The sequence below is a fragment of the Lissotriton vulgaris genome, chromosome 8 (genome assembly GCF_964263255.1).
Source record: "Lissotriton vulgaris chromosome 8, aLisVul1.2, whole genome shotgun sequence".
NCBI lineage: Eukaryota > Metazoa > Chordata > Amphibia > Caudata > Salamandridae > Lissotriton > Lissotriton vulgaris.
In genome coordinates, this window is record NC_141696.1 from 1,492,648,943 (window position 1) to 1,492,668,899 (window position 19,957).

Here is a 19,957-nt window from a genome sequence, read left to right on the forward strand (position 1 = left end):
AATAGGTTGCATAGCCTAGTCTGTGTGGGGAGGGGTTAAACTGGCGAGGCTTCTGTGCGAGTTCACATGCCTCTTGTTTATGAAGGGTCAGAGACCGATCAGCTCAGTAAATGATAAGAAAGCAGTCGGTGGTACCTCTTTGGGTGAATGTATTGTGCTCTGCGTAAAGGCCCAGAAGAGAAGTCTTCAGTGATCACCTGTGTCTGTGACTTTGCCACTGCGCTGATAGGCGCCGAGGTACCTCGAGTGAGCTGTCCATCACAGTGGGGGAAAGGGCGGGATAGGTTGCATAGCCTAGACAGTGACTTTGCCACTGCGCTGATAGGCGCCGAGGTACCTCGAGTGAGCTGTCCATCACAGTGGGGTAAAGGGCTGGATAGGTTGCATAGCCTAGTGTGTGTGGGGAGGGGCCAAACTGGCGAGGCTTCTGTGCGTGTTCACTTGCCTCTTGTTTATGAAGGGTCAGAGACTGATCAGCTCAGTAAATGATAAGAAAGCAGTCGGTGGTACCTCTTTGGGTAAATGTATTGTGCTTTTCCAGCACTGCAGCTGCGTGAAGGCCCAGAAGAGAAGTCTTCAGTGATCACCCGTGTCTGTGACTTTCCCACTGCGCTGATAGGCGCCGAGGTACCTCGAGTGAGCAGTCCATCACAGTGGTGGAAAGGGCGGATAGGTTGCATAGCCTAGTGTGTGTGGGGAGGGGCCAAACTGGCGAGGCTTCTGTGCGTGTTCACTTGCCTCTTGTTTATGAAGGGTCAGAGACCGATTAGCGCAGCAAATGAGGAGAAAGCAGTCGGTGGTACCTCTTTGGGTGAATGTATTGTGCTTTTCCAGCACTGCAGCTGCGTAAAGGCCCAGAAGAGTTGTCTCGAGTGACCACGTGTGTCTGTAACTTTGCCACCGCGCCGTTTGGCGCCAAGGTCCCTCGAGTGAGCTGTCCATCACAGTGGGGGAAAGGGCGGGAAGAGGTTGCATAGCCTAGTGTGTGGGGCGGGGCAAACGGGCGGGGCTTCTGTACGAGTTCACATGCCTCTTGTTTATAAAGGGTCAGAGACCATCAGAGCATCAGATGAGGAGAAATCAGCCTCCTGGTCACTGGAAGTACAGGAGGATTGCGCTCGAGAAACTCGTGGATGCCTAGACCTCCATCACGGATTACAGCTAATTTTAGACTGTAGCCTCGACCTTGCTCACTAGGTTCTTGGGCTGATTATAATGTGTTACTGAAGTTTAGCTTCAACCGGGGCACGTGCTGTTTCTTTTGTATATGTAAGTGCTTCCTGTTGAGGTTTAATTTTTGAAACAGGAGCATCGTGCCAAAATGAATCCTGCCTGCATATTTATCCACGAAGATGCCACCATGTTGTGCCATACCTCTACTCAACTGGAGTACTTTCTACTGGGTAGTCAGTAAGTGCTACCTCGTTGGGTAAATGTATGGTGCTTTTCCTACACTACAGCTGCGTAAAGGCTTTGCCACTGCGCTGATAGGCGCCGAGGTACCTCGAGTGAGCTGTCCATCACAGTGGGGTAAAGGGCTGGATAGGTTGCATAGCCTAGTGTGTATGGGGAGGGGCCAAACTGGCGAGGCTTCTGTGCGAGTTCACATGCCTCTTGTTTATGAAGGGTCAGAGACCGATCAGCTCAGTAAATGATAAGAAAGCAGTCGGTGGTACCTCTTTGGGTGAATGTATTGTGCTTTTCCAGCACTGCAGCTGCGTAAAGGACCAGAAGAGAAGTCTTCAGTGATCACCTGTGTCTGTGACTTTGCCACTGCGCTGATAGGCGCCGAGGTACCTCGAGTGAGCAGTCCATCACAGTGGTGGAAAGGGCGGATAGGTTGCATAGCCTAGTGTGTGTGGGGAGGGGCCAAACTGGCGAGGCTTCTGTGCGTGTTCACTTGCCTCTTGTTTATGAAGGGTCAGAGACTGATCAGCTCAGTAAATGATAAGAAAGCAGTCGGTGGTACCTCTTTGGGTAAATGTATTGTGCTTTTCCAGCACTGCAGCTGCATGAAGGCCCAGAAGAGTTGTCTCGAGTGACCACGTGTGTCTGTAACTTTGCCACCGCGCCGTTTGGCGCCAAGGTCCCTCGAGTGAGCTGTCCATCACAGTGGGGGAAAGGGCGGGAAGAGGTTGCATAGCCTAGTGTGTGGGGCGGGGCCAAACGGGCGGGGCTTCTGTACGAGTTCACATGCCTCTTGTTTATAAAGGGTCAGAGACCATCAGAGCATCAGATGAGGAGAAATCAGCCTCCTGGTCACTGGAAGTACAGGAGGATTGCGCTCGAGAAACTCGTGGATGCCTAGACCTCCATCACGGATTACAGCTAATTTTAGACTGTAGCCTCGACCTTGCTCACTAGGTTCTTGGGCTGATTATAATGCGTTACTGAAGTTTAGCTTCAACCGGGGCACGTGCTGTTTCTTTTGTATATGTAAGTGCTTCCTGTTGAGGTTTAATTTTTGAAACAGGAGCATCGTGCCAAAATGAATCCTGCCTGCATATTTATCCACGAAGATGCCACCATGTTGTGCCATACCTCTACTCAACTGGAGTACTTTCTACTGGGTAGTCAGTAAGTGCTACCTCGTTGGGTAAATGTATGGTGCTTTTCCTACACTACAGCTGCGTAAAGGCCCAGAAGAGAAGTCTTCAGTGATCACCTGTGTCTGTGACTTTGCCACTGCGCTGATAGGCGCCGAGGTACCTCGAGTGAGCTGTCCATCACAGTGGGGGAAAGGGCGGGAATAGGTTGCATAGCCTAGTCTGTGTGGGGAGGGGTTAAACTGGCGAGGCTTCTGTGCGAGTTCACATGCCTCTTGTTTATGAAGGGTCAGAGACCGATCAGCTCAGTAAATGATAAGAAAGCAGTCGGTGGTACCTCTTTGGGTGAATGTATTGTGCTTTTCCAGCACTGCAGCTGCGTAAAGGCCCAGAAGAGAAGTCTTCAGTGATCACCTGTGTCTGTGACTTTGCCACTGCGCTGATAGGCGCCGAGGTACCTCGAGTGAGCTGTCCATCACAGTGGGGGAAAGGGTGGGATAGGTTGCATAGCCTAGTCAGTCACTTTGCCACTGCGCTGATAGGCGCCGAGGTACCTCGAGTGAGCTGTCCATCACAGTGGGGGAAAGGGCGGGATAGGTTGCATAGCCTAGTCTGTGTGGGGAGGGGTTAAACTGGCGAGGCTTCTGTGCAAGTTCACATGCCTCTTGTTTATGAAGGGTCAGAGACCGATCAGCTCAGTAAATGATAAGAAAGCAGTCGGTGGTACCTCTTTGGGTGAATGTATTGTGCTTTTCCAGCACTGCAGCTGCGTGAAGGCCCAGAAGAGTTGTATTCAGGGATCACCTGTGTCTGTAACGTTGCCACTGCGCCGATAGGCGCCGAGGTACCTCGAGTGAGCTGTCCATCACAGTGGGGTAAAGGGCTGGATAGGTTGCATAGCCTAGTGTGTGTGGGGAGGGGCCAAACTGGCGAGGCTTCTGTGCGTGTTCACTTGCCTCTTGTTTATGAAGGGTCAGAGACTGATCAGCTCAGTAAATGATAAGAAAGCAGTCGGTGGTACCTCTTTGGGTAAATGTATTGTGCTTTTCCAGCACTGCAGCTCCGTGAAGGCCCAGAAGAGTTGTCTCGAGTGACCACGTGTGTCTGTAACTTTGCCACCGCGCCGTTTGGCGCCAAGGTCCCTCGAGTGAGCTGTCTATCACAGTGGGGGAAAGGGCGGGAAGAGGTTGCATAGCCTAGTGTGTGGGGCGGGGCCAAACGGGCGGGGCTTCTGTACGAGTTCACATGCCTCTTGTTTATAAAGGGTCAGAGAGCATCAGATGAGGAGAAATCAGCCTCCTGGTCACTGGAAGTACAGGAGGATTGCGCTCGAGAAACTCGTGGATGCCTAGACCTCCATCACGGATTAAAGCTAATTTTAGACGGTAGCCTCGACCTTGCTCACTAGGTTCTTGGGCTGATTATAATGCGTTACTGAAGTTTAGCTTCAACCGGGGCACGTGCTGTTTCTTTTGTATATGTAAGTGCTTCCTGTTGAGGTTTAATTTTTGAAACAGGAGCATCGTGCCAAAATGAATCCTGCCTGCATATTTATCCACGAAGATGCCACCATGTTGTGCCATACCTCTACTCAACTGGAGTACTTTCTACTGGGTAGTCAGTAAGTGCTACCTCGTTGGGTAAATGTATGGTGCTTTTCCTACACTACAGCTGCGTAAAGGCCCAGAAGAGAAGTCTTCAGTGATCACCTGTGTCTGTGACTTTGCCACTGCGCTGATAGGCGCCGAGGTACCTCGAGTGAGCTGTCCATCACAGTGGGGGAAAGGGCGGGATAGGTTGCACAGCCTAGTCAGTGACTTTGCCACTGCGCTGATAGGCGCCGAGGTACCTCGAGTGAGCTGTCCATCACAGTGGGGGAAAGGGCGGGATAGGTTGCATAGCCTAGTCTGTGTGGGGAGGGGTTAAACTGGCGAGGCTTCTGTGGGAGTTCACATGCCTCTTGTTTATGAAGGGTCAGAGACCGATCAGCTCAGTAAATGATAAGAAAGCAGTCGGTGGTACCTCTTTGGGTAAATGTATTGTGCTTTTCCAGCACTGCAGCTGCGTGAAGGCCCAGAAGAGAAGTCTTCAGTGATCACCTGTGTCTGTGACTTTGCCACTGCGCTGATAGGCGCCGAGGTACCTCGAGTGAGCTGTCCATCACAGTGGGGTAAAGGGCGGGAATAGGTTGCATAGCCTAGTCTGTGTGGGGAGGGGTTAAACTGGCGAGGCTTCTGTGCGAGTTCACATGCCTCTTGTTTATGAAGGGTCAGAGACCGATCAGCTCAGTAAATGATAAGAAAGCAGTCGGTGGTACCTCTTTGGGTGAATGTATTGTGCTCTGCGTAAAGGCCCAGAAGAGAAGTCTTCAGTGATCACCTGTGTCTGTGACTTTGCCACTGCGCTGATAGGCGCCGAGGTACCTCGAGTGAGCTGTCCATCACAGTGGGGGAAAGGGCGGGATAGGTTGCATAGCCTAGACAGTGACTTTGCCACTGCGCTGATAGGCGCCGAGGTACCTCGAGTGAGCTGTCCATCACAGTGGGGTAAAGGGCTGGATAGGTTGCATAGCTTAGTGTGTGTGGGGAGGGGCCAAACTGGCGAGGCTTCTGTGCGTGTTCACTTGCCTCTTGTTTATGAAGGGTCAGAGACTGATCAGCTCAGTAAATGATAAGAAAGCAGTCGGTGGTACCTCTTTGGGTAAATGTATTGTGCTTTTCCAGCACTGCAGCTGCGTGAAGGCCCAGAAGAGAAGTCTTCAGTGATCACCCGTGTCTGTGACTTTCCCACTGCGCTGATAGGCGCCGAGGTACCTCGAGTGAGCAGTCCATCACAGTGGTGGAAAGGGCGGATAGGTTGCATAGCCTAGTGTGTGTGGGGAGGGGCCAAACTGGCGAGGCTTCTGTGCGTGTTCACTTGCCTCTTGTTTATGAAGGGTCAGAGACCGATTAGCGCAGCAAATGAGGAGAAAGCAGTCGGTGGTACCTCTTTGGGTGAATGTATTGTGCTTTTCCAGCACTGCAGCTGCGTAAAGGCCCAGAAGAGTTGTCTCGAGTGACCACGTGTGTCTGTAACTTTGCCACCGCGCCGTTTGGCGCCAAGGTCCCTCGAGTGAGCTGTCCATCACAGTGGGGGAAAGGGCGGGAAGAGGTTGCATAGCCTAGTGTGTGGGGCGGGGCCAAACGGGCGGGGCTTCTGTACGAGTTCACATGCCTCTTGTTTATAAAGGGTCAGAGACCATCAGAGCATCAGATGAGGAGAAATCAGCCTCCTGGTCACTGGAAGTACAGGAGGATTGCGCTCGAGAAACTCGTGGATGCCTAGACCTCCATCACGGATTACAGCTAATTTTAGACTGTAGCCTCGACCTTGCTCACTAGGTTCTTGGGCTGATTATAATGTGTTACTGAAGTTTAGCTTCAACCGGGGCACGTGCTGTTTCTTTTGTATATGTAAGTGCTTCCTGTTGAGGTTTAATTTTTGAAACAGGAGCATCGTGCCAAAATGAATCCTGCCTGCATATTTATCCACGAAGATGCCACCATGTTGTGCCATACCTCTACTCAACTGGAGTACTTTCTACTGGGTAGTCAGTAAGTGCTACCTCGTTGGGTAAATGTATGGTGCTTTTCCTACACTACAGCTGCGTAAAGGCTTTGCCACTGCGCTGATAGGCGCCGAGGTACCTCGAGTGAGCTGTCCATCACAGTGGGGTAAAGGGCTGGATAGGTTGCATAGCCTAGTGTGTGTGGGGAGGGGCCAAACTGGCGAGGCTTCTGTGCGAGTTCACATGCCTCTTGTTTATGAAGGGTCAGAGACCGATCAGCTCAGTAAATGATAAGAAAGCAGTCGGTGGTACCTCTTTGGGTGAATGTATTGTGCTTTTCCAGCACTGCAGCTGCGTAAAGGCCCAGAAGAGAAGTCTTCAGTGATCACCTGTGTCTGTGACTTTGCCACTGCGCTGATAGGCGCCGAGGTACCTCGAGTGAGCTGTCCATCACAGTGGGGGAAAGGGCGGGATAGGTTGCATAGCCTAGTCTGTGTGGGGAGGGGTTAAACTGGCGAGGCTTCTGTGCGTGTTCACTTGCCTCTTGTTTATGAAGGGTCAGAGACCGATTAGCGCAGCAAATGAGGAGAAAGCAGTCGGTGGTACCTCTTTGGGTGAATGTATTGTGCTTTTCCAGCACTGCAGCTGCGTGAAGGCCCAGAAGAGTTGTATTCAGGGATCACCTGTGTCTGTAACGTTGCCACTGCGCCGATAGGCGCCGAGGTACCTCGAGTGAGCTGTCCATCACAGTGGGGTAAAGGGCTGGATAGGTTGCATAGCCTAGTGTGTGTGGGGAGGGGCCAAACTGGCGAGGCTTCTGTGCGTGTTCACTTGCCTCTTGTTTATGAAGGGTCAGAGACCGATTAGCGCAGCAAATGAGGAGAAAGCAGTCGGTGGTACCTCTTTGGGTGAATGTATTGTGCTTTTCCAGCACTGCAGCTGCGTAAAGGCCCAGAAGAGTTGTCTCGAGTGACCACGTGTGTCTGTAACTTTGCCACCGCGCCGTTTGGCGCCAAGGTCCCTCGAGTGAGCTGTCCATCACAGTGGGGGAAAGGGCGGGAAGAGGTTGCATAGCCTAGTGTGTGGGGCGGGGCCAAACGGGCGGGGCTTCTGTACGAGTTCACATGCCTCTTGTTTATAAAGGGTCAGAGACCATCAGAGCATCAGATGAGGAGAAATCAGCCTCCTGGTCACTGGAAGTACAGGAGGATTGCGCTCGAGAAACTCGTGGATGCCTAGACCTCCATCACGGATTACAGCTAATTTTAGACTGTAGCCTCGACCTTGCTCACTAGGTTCTTGGGCTGATTATAATGTGTTACTGAAGTTTAGCTTCAACCGGGGCACGTGCTGTTTCTTTTGTATATGTAAGTGCTTCCTGTTGAGGTTTAATTTTTGAAACAGGAGCATCGTGCCAAAATGAATCCTGCCTGCATATTTATCCACGAAGATGCCACCATGTTGTGCCATACCTCTACTCAACTGGAGTACTTTCTACTGGGTAGTCAGTAAGTGCTTCCTCGTTGGGTAAATGTATGGTGCTTTTCCTACACTACAGCTGCGTAAAGGCCCAGAAGAGAAGTCTTCAGTGATCACCTGTGTCTGTGACTTTGCCACTGCGCTGATAGGCGCCGAGGTACCTCGAGTGAGCTGTCCATCACAGTGGGGGAAAGGGCGGGATAGGTTGCATAGCCTAGTCTGTGTGGGGAGGGGTTAAACTGGCGAGGCTTCTGTGCGAGTTCACATGCCTCTTGTTTATGAAGGGTCAGAGACCGATCAGCTCAGTAAATGATAAGAAAGCAGTCGGTGGTACCTCTTTGGGTGAATGTATTGTGCTTTTCCAGCACTGCAGCTGCGTAAAGGCCCAGAAGAGAAGTCTTCAGTGATCACCTGTGTCTGTGACTTTGCCACTGCGCTGATAGGCGCCGAGGTACCTAGAGTGAGCTGTCCATCACAGTGGGGGAAAGGGTGGGATAGGTTGCATAGCCTAGTCAGTCACTTTGCCACTGCGCTGATAGGCGCCGAGGTACCTCGAGTGAGCTGTCCATCACAGTGGGGGAAAGGGCGGGATAGGTTGCATAGCCTAGTCTGTGTGGGGAGGGGTTAAACTGGCGAGGCTTCTGTGCAAGTTCACATGCCTCTTGTTTATGAAGGGTCAGAGACCGATCAGCTCAGTAAATGATAAGAAAGCAGTCGGTGGTACCTCTTTGGGTGAATGTATTGTGCTTTTCCAGCACTGCAGCTGCGTGAAGGCCCAGAAGAGTTGTATTCAGGGATCACCTGTGTCTGTGACTTTGCCACTGCGCTGATAGGCGCCGAGGTACCTCGAGTGAGCTGTCCATCACAGTGGGGTAAAGGGCGGGAATAGGTTGCATAGCCTAGTGTGTGTGGGGAGGGGCCAAACTGGCGAGGCTTCTGTGCGTGTTCACTTGCCTCTTGTTTATGAAGGGTCAGAGACTGATCAGCTCAGTAAATGATAAGAAAGCAGTCGGTGGTACCTCTTTGGGTAAATGTATTGTGCTTTTCCAGCACTGCAGCTGCGTGAAGGCCCAGAAGAGTTGTCTCGAGTGACCACGTGTGTCTGTAACTTTGCCACCGCGCCGTTTGGCGCCAAGGTCCCTCGAGTGAGCTGTCCATCACAGTGGGGGAAAGGGCGGGAAGAGGTTGCATAGCCTAGTGTGTGGGGCGGGGCCAAACGGGCGGGGCTTCTGTACGAGTTCACATGCCTCTTGTTTATAAAGGGTCAGAGACCATCAGAGCATCAGATGAGGAGAAATCAGCCTCCTGGTCACTGGAAGTACAGGAGGATTGCGCTCGAGAAACTCGTGGATGCCTAGACCTCCATCACGGATTACAGCTAATTTTTGACTGTAGCCTCGACCTTGCTCACTAGGTTCTTGGGCTGATTATAATGCGTTACTGAAGTTTAGCTTCAAACGGGGCACGTGCTGTTTCTTTTGTATATGTAAGTGCTTCCTGTTGAGGTTTAATTTTTGAAACAGGAGCATCGTGCCAAAATGAATCCTGCCTGCATATTTATCCACGAAGATGCCACCATGTTGTGCCATACCTCTACTCAACTGGAGTACTTTCTACTGGGTAGTCAGTAAGTGCTACCTCGTTGGGTAAATGTATGGTGCTTTTCCTACACTACAGCTGCGTAAAGGCCCAGAAGAGAAGTCTTCAGTGATCACCTGTGTCTGTGACTTTGCCACTGCTCTGATAGGCGCCGAGGTACCTCGAGTGAGCTGTCCATCACAGTGGGGGAAAGGGCGGGAATAGGTTGCATAGCCTAGTCTGTGTGGGGAGGGGTTAAACTGGCGAGGCTTCTGTGCGAGTTCACATGCCTCTTGTTTATGAAGGGTCAGAGACCGATTAGCGCAGCAAATGAGGAGAAAGCAGTCGGTGGTACCTCTTTGGGTGAATGTATTGTGCTTTTCCAGCACTGCAGCTGCGTAAAGGCCCAGAAGAGTTGTCTCGAGTGACCACGTGTGTCTGTAACTTTGCCACCGCGCCGTTTGGCGCCAAGGTCCCTCGAGTGAGCTGTCCATCACAGTGGGGGAAAGGGCGGGAAGAGGTTGCATAGCCTAGTGTGTGGGGCGGGGCCAAACGGGCGGGGCTTCTGTACGAGTTCACATGCCTCTTGTTTATAAAGGGTCAGAGACCATCAGAGCATCAGATGAGGAGAAATCAGCCTCCTGGTCACTGGAAGTACAGGAGGATTGCGCTCGAGAAACTCGTGGATGCCTAGACCTCCATCACGGATTACAGCTAATTTTAGACTGTAGCCTCGACCTTGCTCACTAGGTTCTTGGGCTGATTATAATGTGTTACTGAAGTTTAGCTTCAACCGGGGCACGTGCTGTTTCTTTTGTATATGTAAGTGCTTCCTGTTGAGGTTTAATTTTTGAAACAGGAGCATCGTGCCAAAATGAATCCTGCCTGCATATTTATCCACGAAGATGCCACCATGTTGTGCCATACCTCTACTCAACTGGAGTACTTTCTACTGGGTAGTCAGTAAGTGCTACCTCGTTGGGTAAATGTATGGTGCTTTTCCTACACTACAGCTGCGTAAAGGCCCAGAAGAGAAGTCTTCAGTGATCACCTGTGTCTGTGACTTTGCCACTGCGCTGATAGGCGCCGAGGTACCTCGAGTGAGCTGTCCATCACAGTGGGGGAAAGGGCGGGATAGGTTGCATAGCCTAGTCTGTGTGGGGAGGGGTTAAACTGGCGAGGCTTCTGTGCGAGTTCACATGCCTCTTGTTTATGAAGGGTCAGAGACCGATCAGCTCAGTAAATGATAAGAAAGCAGTCGGTGGTACCTCTTTGGGTGAATGTATTGTGCTTTTCCAGCACTGCAGCTGCGTAAAGGCCCAGAAGAGAAGTCTTCAGTGATCACCTGTGTCTGTGACTTTGCCACTGCGCTGATAGGCGCCGAGGTACCTCGAGTGAGCTGTCCATCACAGTGGGGGAAAGGGCGGGATAGGTTGCATAGCCTAGACAGTGACTTTGCCACTGCGCTGATAGGCGCCGAGGTACCTCGAGTGAGCTGTCCATCACAGTGGGGGAAAGGGCGGGATAGGTTGCATAGCCTAGTCTGTGTGGGGAGGGGTTAAACTGGCGAGGCTTCTGTGCGAGTTCACATGCCTCTTGTTTATGAAGGGTCAGAGACCGATCAGCTCAGTAAATGATAAGAAAGCAGTCGGTGGTACCTCTTTGGGTAAATGTATTGCGCTTTTCCCGCACTGCAGCTGCGTGAAGGCCCAGAAGAGTTGTATTCAGTGATCACCTGTGTCTGTGACTTTGCCACTGCGCCGATATGCGCCGAGGTACCTCGAGGGAGCTGTCCATCAAAGTGGGGTAAAGGGCTGGATAGGTTGCATAGCCTAGTGTGTGTGGGGAGGGGCCAAACTGGCGAGGCTTCTGTGCGTGTTCACTTGCCTCTTGTTTATGAAGGGTCAGAGACTGATCAGCTCAGTAAATGATAAGAAAGCAGTCGGTGGTACCTCTTTGGGTAAATGTATTGTGCTCTTCCAGCACTGCAGCTGCGTGAAGGCCCAGAAGAGTTGTCTCGAGTGACCACGTGTGTCTGTAACTTTGCCACCGCGCCGTTTGGCGCCAAGGTCCCTCGAGTGAGCTGTCCATCACAGTGGGGGAAAGGGCGGGAAGAGGTTGCATAGCCTAGTGTGTGGGGCGGGGCCAAACGGGCGGGGCTTCTGTACGAGTTCACATGCCTCTTGTTTATAAAGGGTCAGAGACCATCAGAGCATCAGATGAGGAGAAATCAGCCTCCTGGTCACTGGAAGTACAGGAGGATTGCGCTCGAGAAACTCGTGGATGCCTAGACCTCCATCACGGATTACAGCTAATTTTAGACTGTAGCCTCGACCTTGCTCACTAGGTTCTTGGGCTGATTATAATGCGTTACTGAAGTTTAGCTTCAACCGGGGCACGTGCTGTTTCTTTTGTATATGTAAGTGCTTCCTGTTGAGGTTTAATTTTTGAAACAGGAGCATCGTGCCAAAATGAATCCTGCCTGCATATTTATCCACGAAGATGCCACCATGTTGTGCCATACCTCTACTCAACTGGAGTACTTTCTACTGGGTAGTCAGTAAGTGCTACCTCGTTGGGTAAATGTATGGTGCTTTTCCTACACTACAGCTGCGTAAAGGCCCAGAAGAGAAGTCTTCAGTGATCACCTGTGTCTGTGACTTTGCCACTGCGCTGATAGGCGCCGAGGTACCTCGAGTGAGCTGTCCATCACAGTGGGGGAAAGGGCGGGATAGGTTGCATAGCCTAGTCTGTGTGGGGAGGGGTTAAACTGGCGAGGCTTCTGTGCGAGTTCACATGCCTCTTGTTTATGAAGGGTCAGAGACCGATCAGCTCAGTAAATGATAAGAAAGCAGTCGGTGGTACCTCTTTGGGTGAATGTATTGTGCTTTTCCAGCACTGCAGCTGCGTAAAGGCCCAGAAGAGAAGTCTTCAGTGATCACCTGTGTCTGTGACTTTGCCACTGCGCTGATAGGCGCCGAGGTACCTCGAGTGAGCTGTCCATCACAGTGGGGGAAAGGGTGGGATAGGTTGCATAGCCTAGTCAGTCACTTTGCCACTGCGCTGATAGGCGCCGAGGTACCTCGAGTGAGCTGTCCATCACAGTGGGGGAAAGGGCGGGATAGGTTGCATAGCCTAGTCTGTGTGGGGAGGGGTTAAACTGGCGAGGCTTCTGTGCAAGTTCACATGCCTCTTGTTTATGAAGGGTCAGAGACCGATCAGCTCAGTAAATGATAAGAAAGCAGTCGGTGGTACCTCTTTGGGGGAATGTATTGTGCTTTTCCAGCACTGCAGCTGCGTGAAGGCCCAGAAGAGTTGTATTCAGGGATCACCTGTGTCTGTGACTTTGCCACTGCGCTGATAGGCGCCGAGGTACCTCGAGTGAGCTGTCCATCACAGTGGGGTAAAGGGCGGGAATAGGTTGCATAGCCTAGTCTGTGTGGGGAGGGGTTAAACTGGCGAGGCTTCTGTGCGAGTTCACATGCCTCTTGTTTATGAAGGGTCAGAGACCGATCAGCTCAGTAAATGATAAGAAAGCAGTCGGTGGTACCTCTTTGGGTGAATGTATTGTGCTTTTCCAGCACTGCAGCTGCGTAAAGCCCAGAAGAGAAGTCTTCAGTGATCACCTGTGTCTGTGACTTTGCCACTGCGCTGATAGGCGCCGAGGTACCTCGAGTGAGCTGTCCATCACAGTGGGGGAAAGGGCGGGATAGGTTGCATAGCCTAGTCTGTGTGGGGAGGGGTTAAACTGGCGAGGCTTCTGTGCGAGTTCACATGCCTCTTGTTTATGAAGGGTCAGAGACCGATCAGCTCAGTAAATGATAAGAAAGCAGTCGGTGGTACCTCTTTGGGTGAATGTATTGTGCTTTTCCAGCACTGCAGCTGCGTAAAGGCCCAGAAGAGAAGTCTTCAGTGATCACCTGTGTCTGTGACTTTGCCACTGCGCTGATAGGCGCCGAGGTACCTCGAGTGAGCTGTCCATCACAGTGGGGGAAAGGGCGGGATAGGTTGCATAGCCTAGTCTGTGTGGGGAGGGGTTAAACTGGCGAGGCTTCTGTGCGAGTTCACATGCCTCTTGTTTATGAAGGGTCAGAGACCGATCAGCTCAGTAAATGATAAGAAAGCAGTCGGTGGTACCTCTTTGGGTGAATGTATTGTGCTTTTCCAGCACTGCAGCTGCGTAAAGGCCCAGAAGAGAAGTCTTCAGTGATCACCTGTGTCTGTGACTTTGCCACTGCGCTGATAGGCGCCGAGGTACCTCGAGTGAGCTGTCCATCACAGTGGGGGAAAGGGCGGGATAGGTTGCATAGCCTAGTCTGTGTGGGGCGGGGCCAAACGGGCGGGGCTTCTGTACGAGTTCAAATGCCTCTTGTTTATAAAGGGTCAGAGACCATCAGAGCATCAGATGAGGAGAAATCAGCCTCCTGGTCACTGGAAGTACAGGAGGATTGCGCTCGAGAAACTCGTGGATGCCTATACCTCCATCACGGATTACAGCTAATTTTAGACTGTAGCCTCGACCTTGCTCACTAGGTTCTTGGGCTGATTATAATGTGTTACTGAAGTTTAGCTTCAACCGGGGCACGTGCTGTTTCTTTTGTATATGTAAGTGCTTCCTGTTGAGGTTTAATTTTTGAAACAGGAGCATCGTGCCAAAATGAATCCTGCCTGCATATTTATCCACGAAGATGCCACCATGTTGTGCCATACCTCTACTCAACTGGAGTACGTTCTACTGGGTAGTCAGTAAGTGCTACCTCGTTGGGTAAATGTATGGTGCTTTTCCTACACTACAGCTGCGTAAAGGCTTTGCCACTGCGCTGATAGGCGCCGAGGTACCTCGAGTGAGCTGTCCATCACAGTGGGGGAAAGGGCGGGATAGGTTGCATAGCCTAGTCTGTGTGGGGAGGGGTTAAACTGGCGAGGCTTCTGTGCGAGTTCACATGACTCTTGTTTATGAAGGGTCAGAGACCGATCAGCTCAGTAAATGATAAGAAAGCAGTCGGTGGTACCTCTTTGGGTAAATGTATTGCGCTTTTCCAGCACTGCAGCTGCGTAAAGGCCCAGAAGAGAAGTCTTCAGTGATCACCTGTGTCTGTGACTTTGCCACTGCGCCGATATGCGCCGAGGTACCTCGAGGGAGCTGTCCATCAAAGTGGGGTAAAGGGCGGGATAGGTTGCATAGCCTAGTGTGTGTGGGGAGGGGCCAAACTGGCGAGGCTTCTGTGCGTGTTCACTTGCCTCTTGTTTATGAAGGGTCAGAGACTGATCAGCTCAGTAAATGATAAGAAAGCAGTCGGTGGTACCTCTTTGGGTAAATGTATTGTGCTCTTCCAGCACTGCAGCTGCGTGAAGGCCCAGAAGAGTTGTCTCGAGTGACCACGTGTGTCTGTAACTTTGCCACCGCGCCGTTTGGCGCCAAGGTCCCTCGAGTGAGCTGTCCATCACAGTGGGGTAAAGGGCTGGATAGGTTGCATAGCCTAGTGTGTGTGGGGAGGGGCCAAACTGGCGAGGCTTCTGTGCGTGTTCACTTGCCTCTTGTTTATGAAGGGTCAGAGACTGATCAGCTCAGTAAATGATGAGAAAGCAGTCGGTGGTACCTCTTTGGGTAAATGTATTGTGCTTTTCCAGCACTGCAGCTGCGTGAAGGCCCAGAAGAGTTGTCTCGAGTGACCACGTGTGTCTGTAACTTTGCCACCGCGCCGTTTGGCGCCAAGGTCCCTCGAGTGAGCTGTCCATCACAGTGGGGGAAAGGGCGGGAAGAGGTTGCATAGCCTAGTGTGTGGGGCGGGGCCAAACGGGCGGGGCTTCTGTACGAGTTCACATGCCTCTTGTTTATAAAGGGTCAGAGACCATCAGAGCATCAGATGAGGAGAAATCAGCCTCCTGGTCACTGGAAGTACAGGAGGATTGCGCTCGAGAAACTCGTGGATGCCTAGACCTCCATCACGGATTACAGCTAATTTTAGACTGTAGCCTCGACCTTGCTCACTAGGTTCTTGGGCTGATTATAATGCGTTACTGAAGTTTAGCTTCAACCGGGGCACGTGCTGTTTCTTTTGTATATGTAAGTGCTTCCTGTTGAGGTTTAATTTTTGAAACAGGAGCATCGTGCCAAAATGAATCCTGCCTGCATATTTATCCACGAAGATGCCACCATGTTGTGCCATACCTCTACTCAACTGGAGTACTTTCTACTGGGTAGTCAGTAAGTGCTACCTCGTTGGGTAAATGTATGGTGCTTTTCCTACACTACAGCTGCGTAAAGGCCCAGAAGAGAAGTCTTCAGTGATCACCTGTGTCTGTGACTTTGCCACTGCGCTGATAGGCGCCGAGGTACCTCGAGTGAGCTGTCCATCACAGTGGGGGAAAGGGCGGGAATAGGTTGCATAGCCTAGTCTGTGTGGGGAGGGGTTAAACTGGCGAGGCTTCTGTGCGTGTTCACATGCCTCTTGTTTATGAAGGGTCAGAGACCGATCAGCTCAGTAAATGATAAGAAAGCAGTCGGTTGTACCTCTTTGGGTGAATGTATTGTGCTTTTCCAGCACTGCAGCTGCGTAAAGGCCCAGAAGAGAAGTCTTCAGTGATCACCTGTGTCTGTGACTTTGCCACTGCGCTGATAGGCGCCGAGGTACCTCGAGTGAGCTGTCCATCACAGTGGGGGAAAGGGTGGGATAGGTTGCATAGCCTAGTCAGTCACTTTGCCACTGCGCTGATAGGCGCCGAGGTACCTCGAGTGAGCTGTCCATCACAGTGGGGGAAAGGGCGGGATAGGTTGCATAGCCTAGTCTGTGTGGGGAGGGGTTAAACTGGCGAGGCTTCTGTGCAAGTTCACATGCCTCTTGTTTATGAAGGGTCAGAGACCGATCAGCTCAGTAAATGATAAGAAAGCAGTCGGTGGTACCTCTTTGGGTGAATGTATTGTGCTTTTCCAGCACTGCAGCTGCGTGAAGGCCCAGAAGAGTTGTATTCAGGGATCACCTGTGTCTGTAACGTTGCCACTGCGCCGATAGGCGCCGAGGTACCTCGAGTGAGCTGTCCATCACAGTGGGGTAAAGGGCTGGATAGGTTGCATAGCCTAGTGTGTGTGGGGAGGGGCCAAACTGGCGAGGCTTCTGTGCGTGTTCACTTGCCTCTTGTTTATGAAGGGTCAGAGACTGATCAGCTCAGTAAATGATAAGAAAGCAGTCGGTGGTACCTCTTTGGGTAAATGTATTGTGCTTTTCCAGCACTGCAGCTCCGTGAAGGCCCAGAAGAGTTGTCTCGAGTGACCACGTGTGTCTGTAACTTTGCCACCGCGCCGTTTGGCGCCAAGGTCCCTCGAGTGAGCTGTCCATCACAGTGGGGGAAAGGGCGGGAAGAGGTTGCATAGCCTAGTGTGTGGGGCGGGGCCAAACGGGCGGGGCTTCTGTACGAGTTCACATGCCTCTTGTTTATAAAGGGTCAGAGACCATCAGAGCATCAGATGAGGAGAAATCAGCCTCCTGGTCACTGGAAGTACAGGAGGATTGCGCTCGAGAAACTCGTGGATGCCTAGACCTCCATCACGGATTAAAGCTAATTTTAGACGGTAGCCTCGACCTTGCTCACTAGGTTCTTGGGCTGATTATAATGCGTTACTGAAGTTTAGCTTCAACCGGGGCACGTGCTGTTTCTTTTGTATATGTAAGTGCTTCCTGTTGAGGTTTAATTTTTGAAACAGGAGCATCGTGCCAAAATGAATCCTGCCTGCATATTTATCCACGAAGATGCCACCATGTTGTGCCATACCTCTACTCAACTGGAGTACTTTCTACTGGGTAGTCAGTAAGTGCTACCTCGTTGGGTAAATGTATGGTGCTTTTCCTACACTACAGCTGCGTAAAGGCCCAGAAGAGAAGTCTTCAGTGATCACCTGTGTCTGTGACTTTGCCACTGCGCTGATAGGCGCCGAGGTACCTCGAGTGAGCTGTCCATCACAGTGGGGGAAAGGGCGGGAATAGGTTGCATAGCCTAGTCTGTGTGGGGAGGGGTTAAACTGGCGAGGCTTCTGTGCGTGTTCACATGCCTCTTGTTTATGAAGGGTCAGAGACCGATCAGCTCAGTAAATGATAAGAAAGCAGTCGGTGGTACCTCTTTGGGTGAATGTATTGTGCTTTTCCAGCACTGCAGCTGCGTAAAGGCCCAGAAGAGAAGTCTTCAGTGATCACCTGTGTCTGTGACTTTGCCACTGCGCTGATAGGCGCCGAGGTACCTCGAGTGAGCTGTCCATCACAGTGGGGGAAAGGGTGGGATAGGTTGCATAGCCTAGTCAGTCACTTTGCCACTGCGCTGATAGGCGCCGAGGTACCTCGAGTGAGCTGTCCATCACAGTGGGGGAAAGGGCGGGATAGGTTGCATAGCCTAGTCTGTGTGGGGAGGGGTTAAACTGGCGAGGCTTCTGTGCAAGTTCACATGCCTCTTGTTTATGAAGGGTCAGAGACCGATCAGCTCAGTAAATGATAAGAAAGCAGTCGGTGGTACCTCTTTGGGTGAATGTATTGTGCTTTTCCAGCACTGCAGCTGCGTGAAGGCCCAGAAGAGTTGTATTCAGGGATCACCTGTGTCTGTAACGTTGCCACTGCGCCGATAGGCGCCGAGGTACCTCGAGTGAGCTGTCCATCACAGTGGGGTAAAGGGCTGGATAGGTTGCATAGCCTAGTGTGTGTGGGGAGGGGCCAAACTGGCGAGGCTTCTGTGCGTGTTCACTTGCCTCTTGTTTATGAAGGGTCAGAGACTGATCAGCTCAGTAAATGATAAGAAAGCAGTCGGTGGTACCTCTTTGGGTAAATGTATTGTGCTTTTCCAGCACTGCAGCTCCGTGAAGGCCCAGAAGAGTTGTCTCGAGTGACCACGTGTGTCTGTAACTTTGCCACCGCGCCGTTTGGCGCCAAGGTCCCTCGAGTGAGCTGTCCATCACAGTGGGGGAAAGGGCGGGAAGAGGTTGCATAGCCTAGTGTGTGGGGCGGGGCCAAACGGGCGGGGCTTCTGTACGAGTTCACATGCCTCTTGTTTATAAAGGGTCAGAGACCATCAGAGCATCAGATGAGGAGAAATCAGCCTCCTGGTCACTGGAAGTACAGGAGGATTGCGCTCGAGAAACTCGTGGATGCCTAGACCTCCATCACGGATTAAAGCTAATTTTAGACGGTAGCCTCGACCTTGCTCACTAGGTTCTTGGGCTGATTATAATGCGTTACTGAAGTTTAGCTTCAACCGGGGCACGTGCTGTTTCTTTTGTATATGTAAGTGCTTTCTGTTGAGGTTTAATTTTTGAAACAGGAGCATCGTGCCAAAATGAATCCTGCCTGCATATTTATCCACGAAGATGCCACCATGTTGTGCCATACCTCTACTCAACTGGAGTACTTTCTACTGGGTAGTCAGTAAGTGCTACCTCGTTGGGTAAATGTATGGTGCTTTTCCTACACTACAGCTGCGTAAAGGCCCAGAAGAGAAGTCTTCAGTGATCACCTGTGTCTGTGACTTTGCCACTGCGCTGATAGGCGCCGAGGTACCTCGAGTGAGCTGTCCATCACAGTGGGGGAAAGGGCGGGATAGGTTGCACAGCCTAGTCAGTGACTTTGCCACTGCGCTGATAGGCGCCGAGGTACCTCGAGTGAGCTGTCCATCACAGTGGGGGAAAGGGCGGGATAGGTTGCATAGCCTAGTCTGTGTGGGGAGGGGTTAAACTGGCGAGGCTTCTGTGGGAGTTCACATGCCTCTTGTTTATGAAGGGTCAGAGACCGATCAGCTCAGTAAATGATAAGAAAGCAGTCGGTGGTACCTCTTTGGGTAAATGTATTGTGCTTTTCCAGCACTGCAGCTGCGTGAAGGCCCGGAAGAGAAGTCTTCAGTGATCACCTGTGTCTGTGATTTTGCCACTGCGCTGATAGGCGCCGAGGTACCTCGAGTGAGCTGTCCATCACAGTGGGGCAAAGGGCGGGAATAGGTTGCATAGCCTAGTCTGTGTGGGGAGGGGTTAAACTGGCGAGGCTTCTGTGCGAGTTCACATGCCTCTTGTTTATGAAGGGTCAGAGACCGATCAGCTCAGTAAATGATAAGAAAGCAGTCGGTGGTACCTCTTTGGGTGAATGTATTGTGCTCTGCGTAAAGGCCCAGAAGAGAAGTCTTCAGTGATCACCTGTGTCTGTGACTTTGCCACTGCGCTGATAGGCGCCGAGGTACCTCGAGTGAGCTGTCCATCACAGTGGGGGAAAGGGCGGGATAGGTTGCATAGCCTAGACAGTGACTTTGCCACTGCGCTGATAGGCGCCGAGGTACCTCGAGTGAGCTGTCCATCACAGTGGGGTAAAGGGCTGGATAGGTTGCATAGCCTAGTGTGTGTGGGGAGGGGCCAAACTGGCGAGGCTTCTGTGCGTGTTCACTTGCCTCTTGTTTATGAAGGGTCAGAGACTGATCAGCTCAGTAAATGATAAGAAAGCAGTCGGTGGTACCTCTTTGGGTAAATGTATTGTGCTTTTCCAGCACTGCAGCTGCGTGAAGGCCCAGAAGAGAAGTCTTCAGTGATCACCCGTGTCTGTGACTTTCCCACTGCGCTGATAGGCGCCGAGGTACCTCGAGTGAGCAATCCATCACTGTGGTGGAAAGGGCGGATAGGTTGCATAGCCTAGTGTGTGTGGGGAGGGGCCAAACTGGCGAGGCTTCTGTGCGTGTTCACTTGCCTCTTGTTTATGAAGGGTCAGAGACCGATTAGCGCAGCAAATGAGGAGAAAGCAGTCGGTGGTACCTCTTTGGGTGAATGTATTGTGCTTTTCCAGCACTGCAG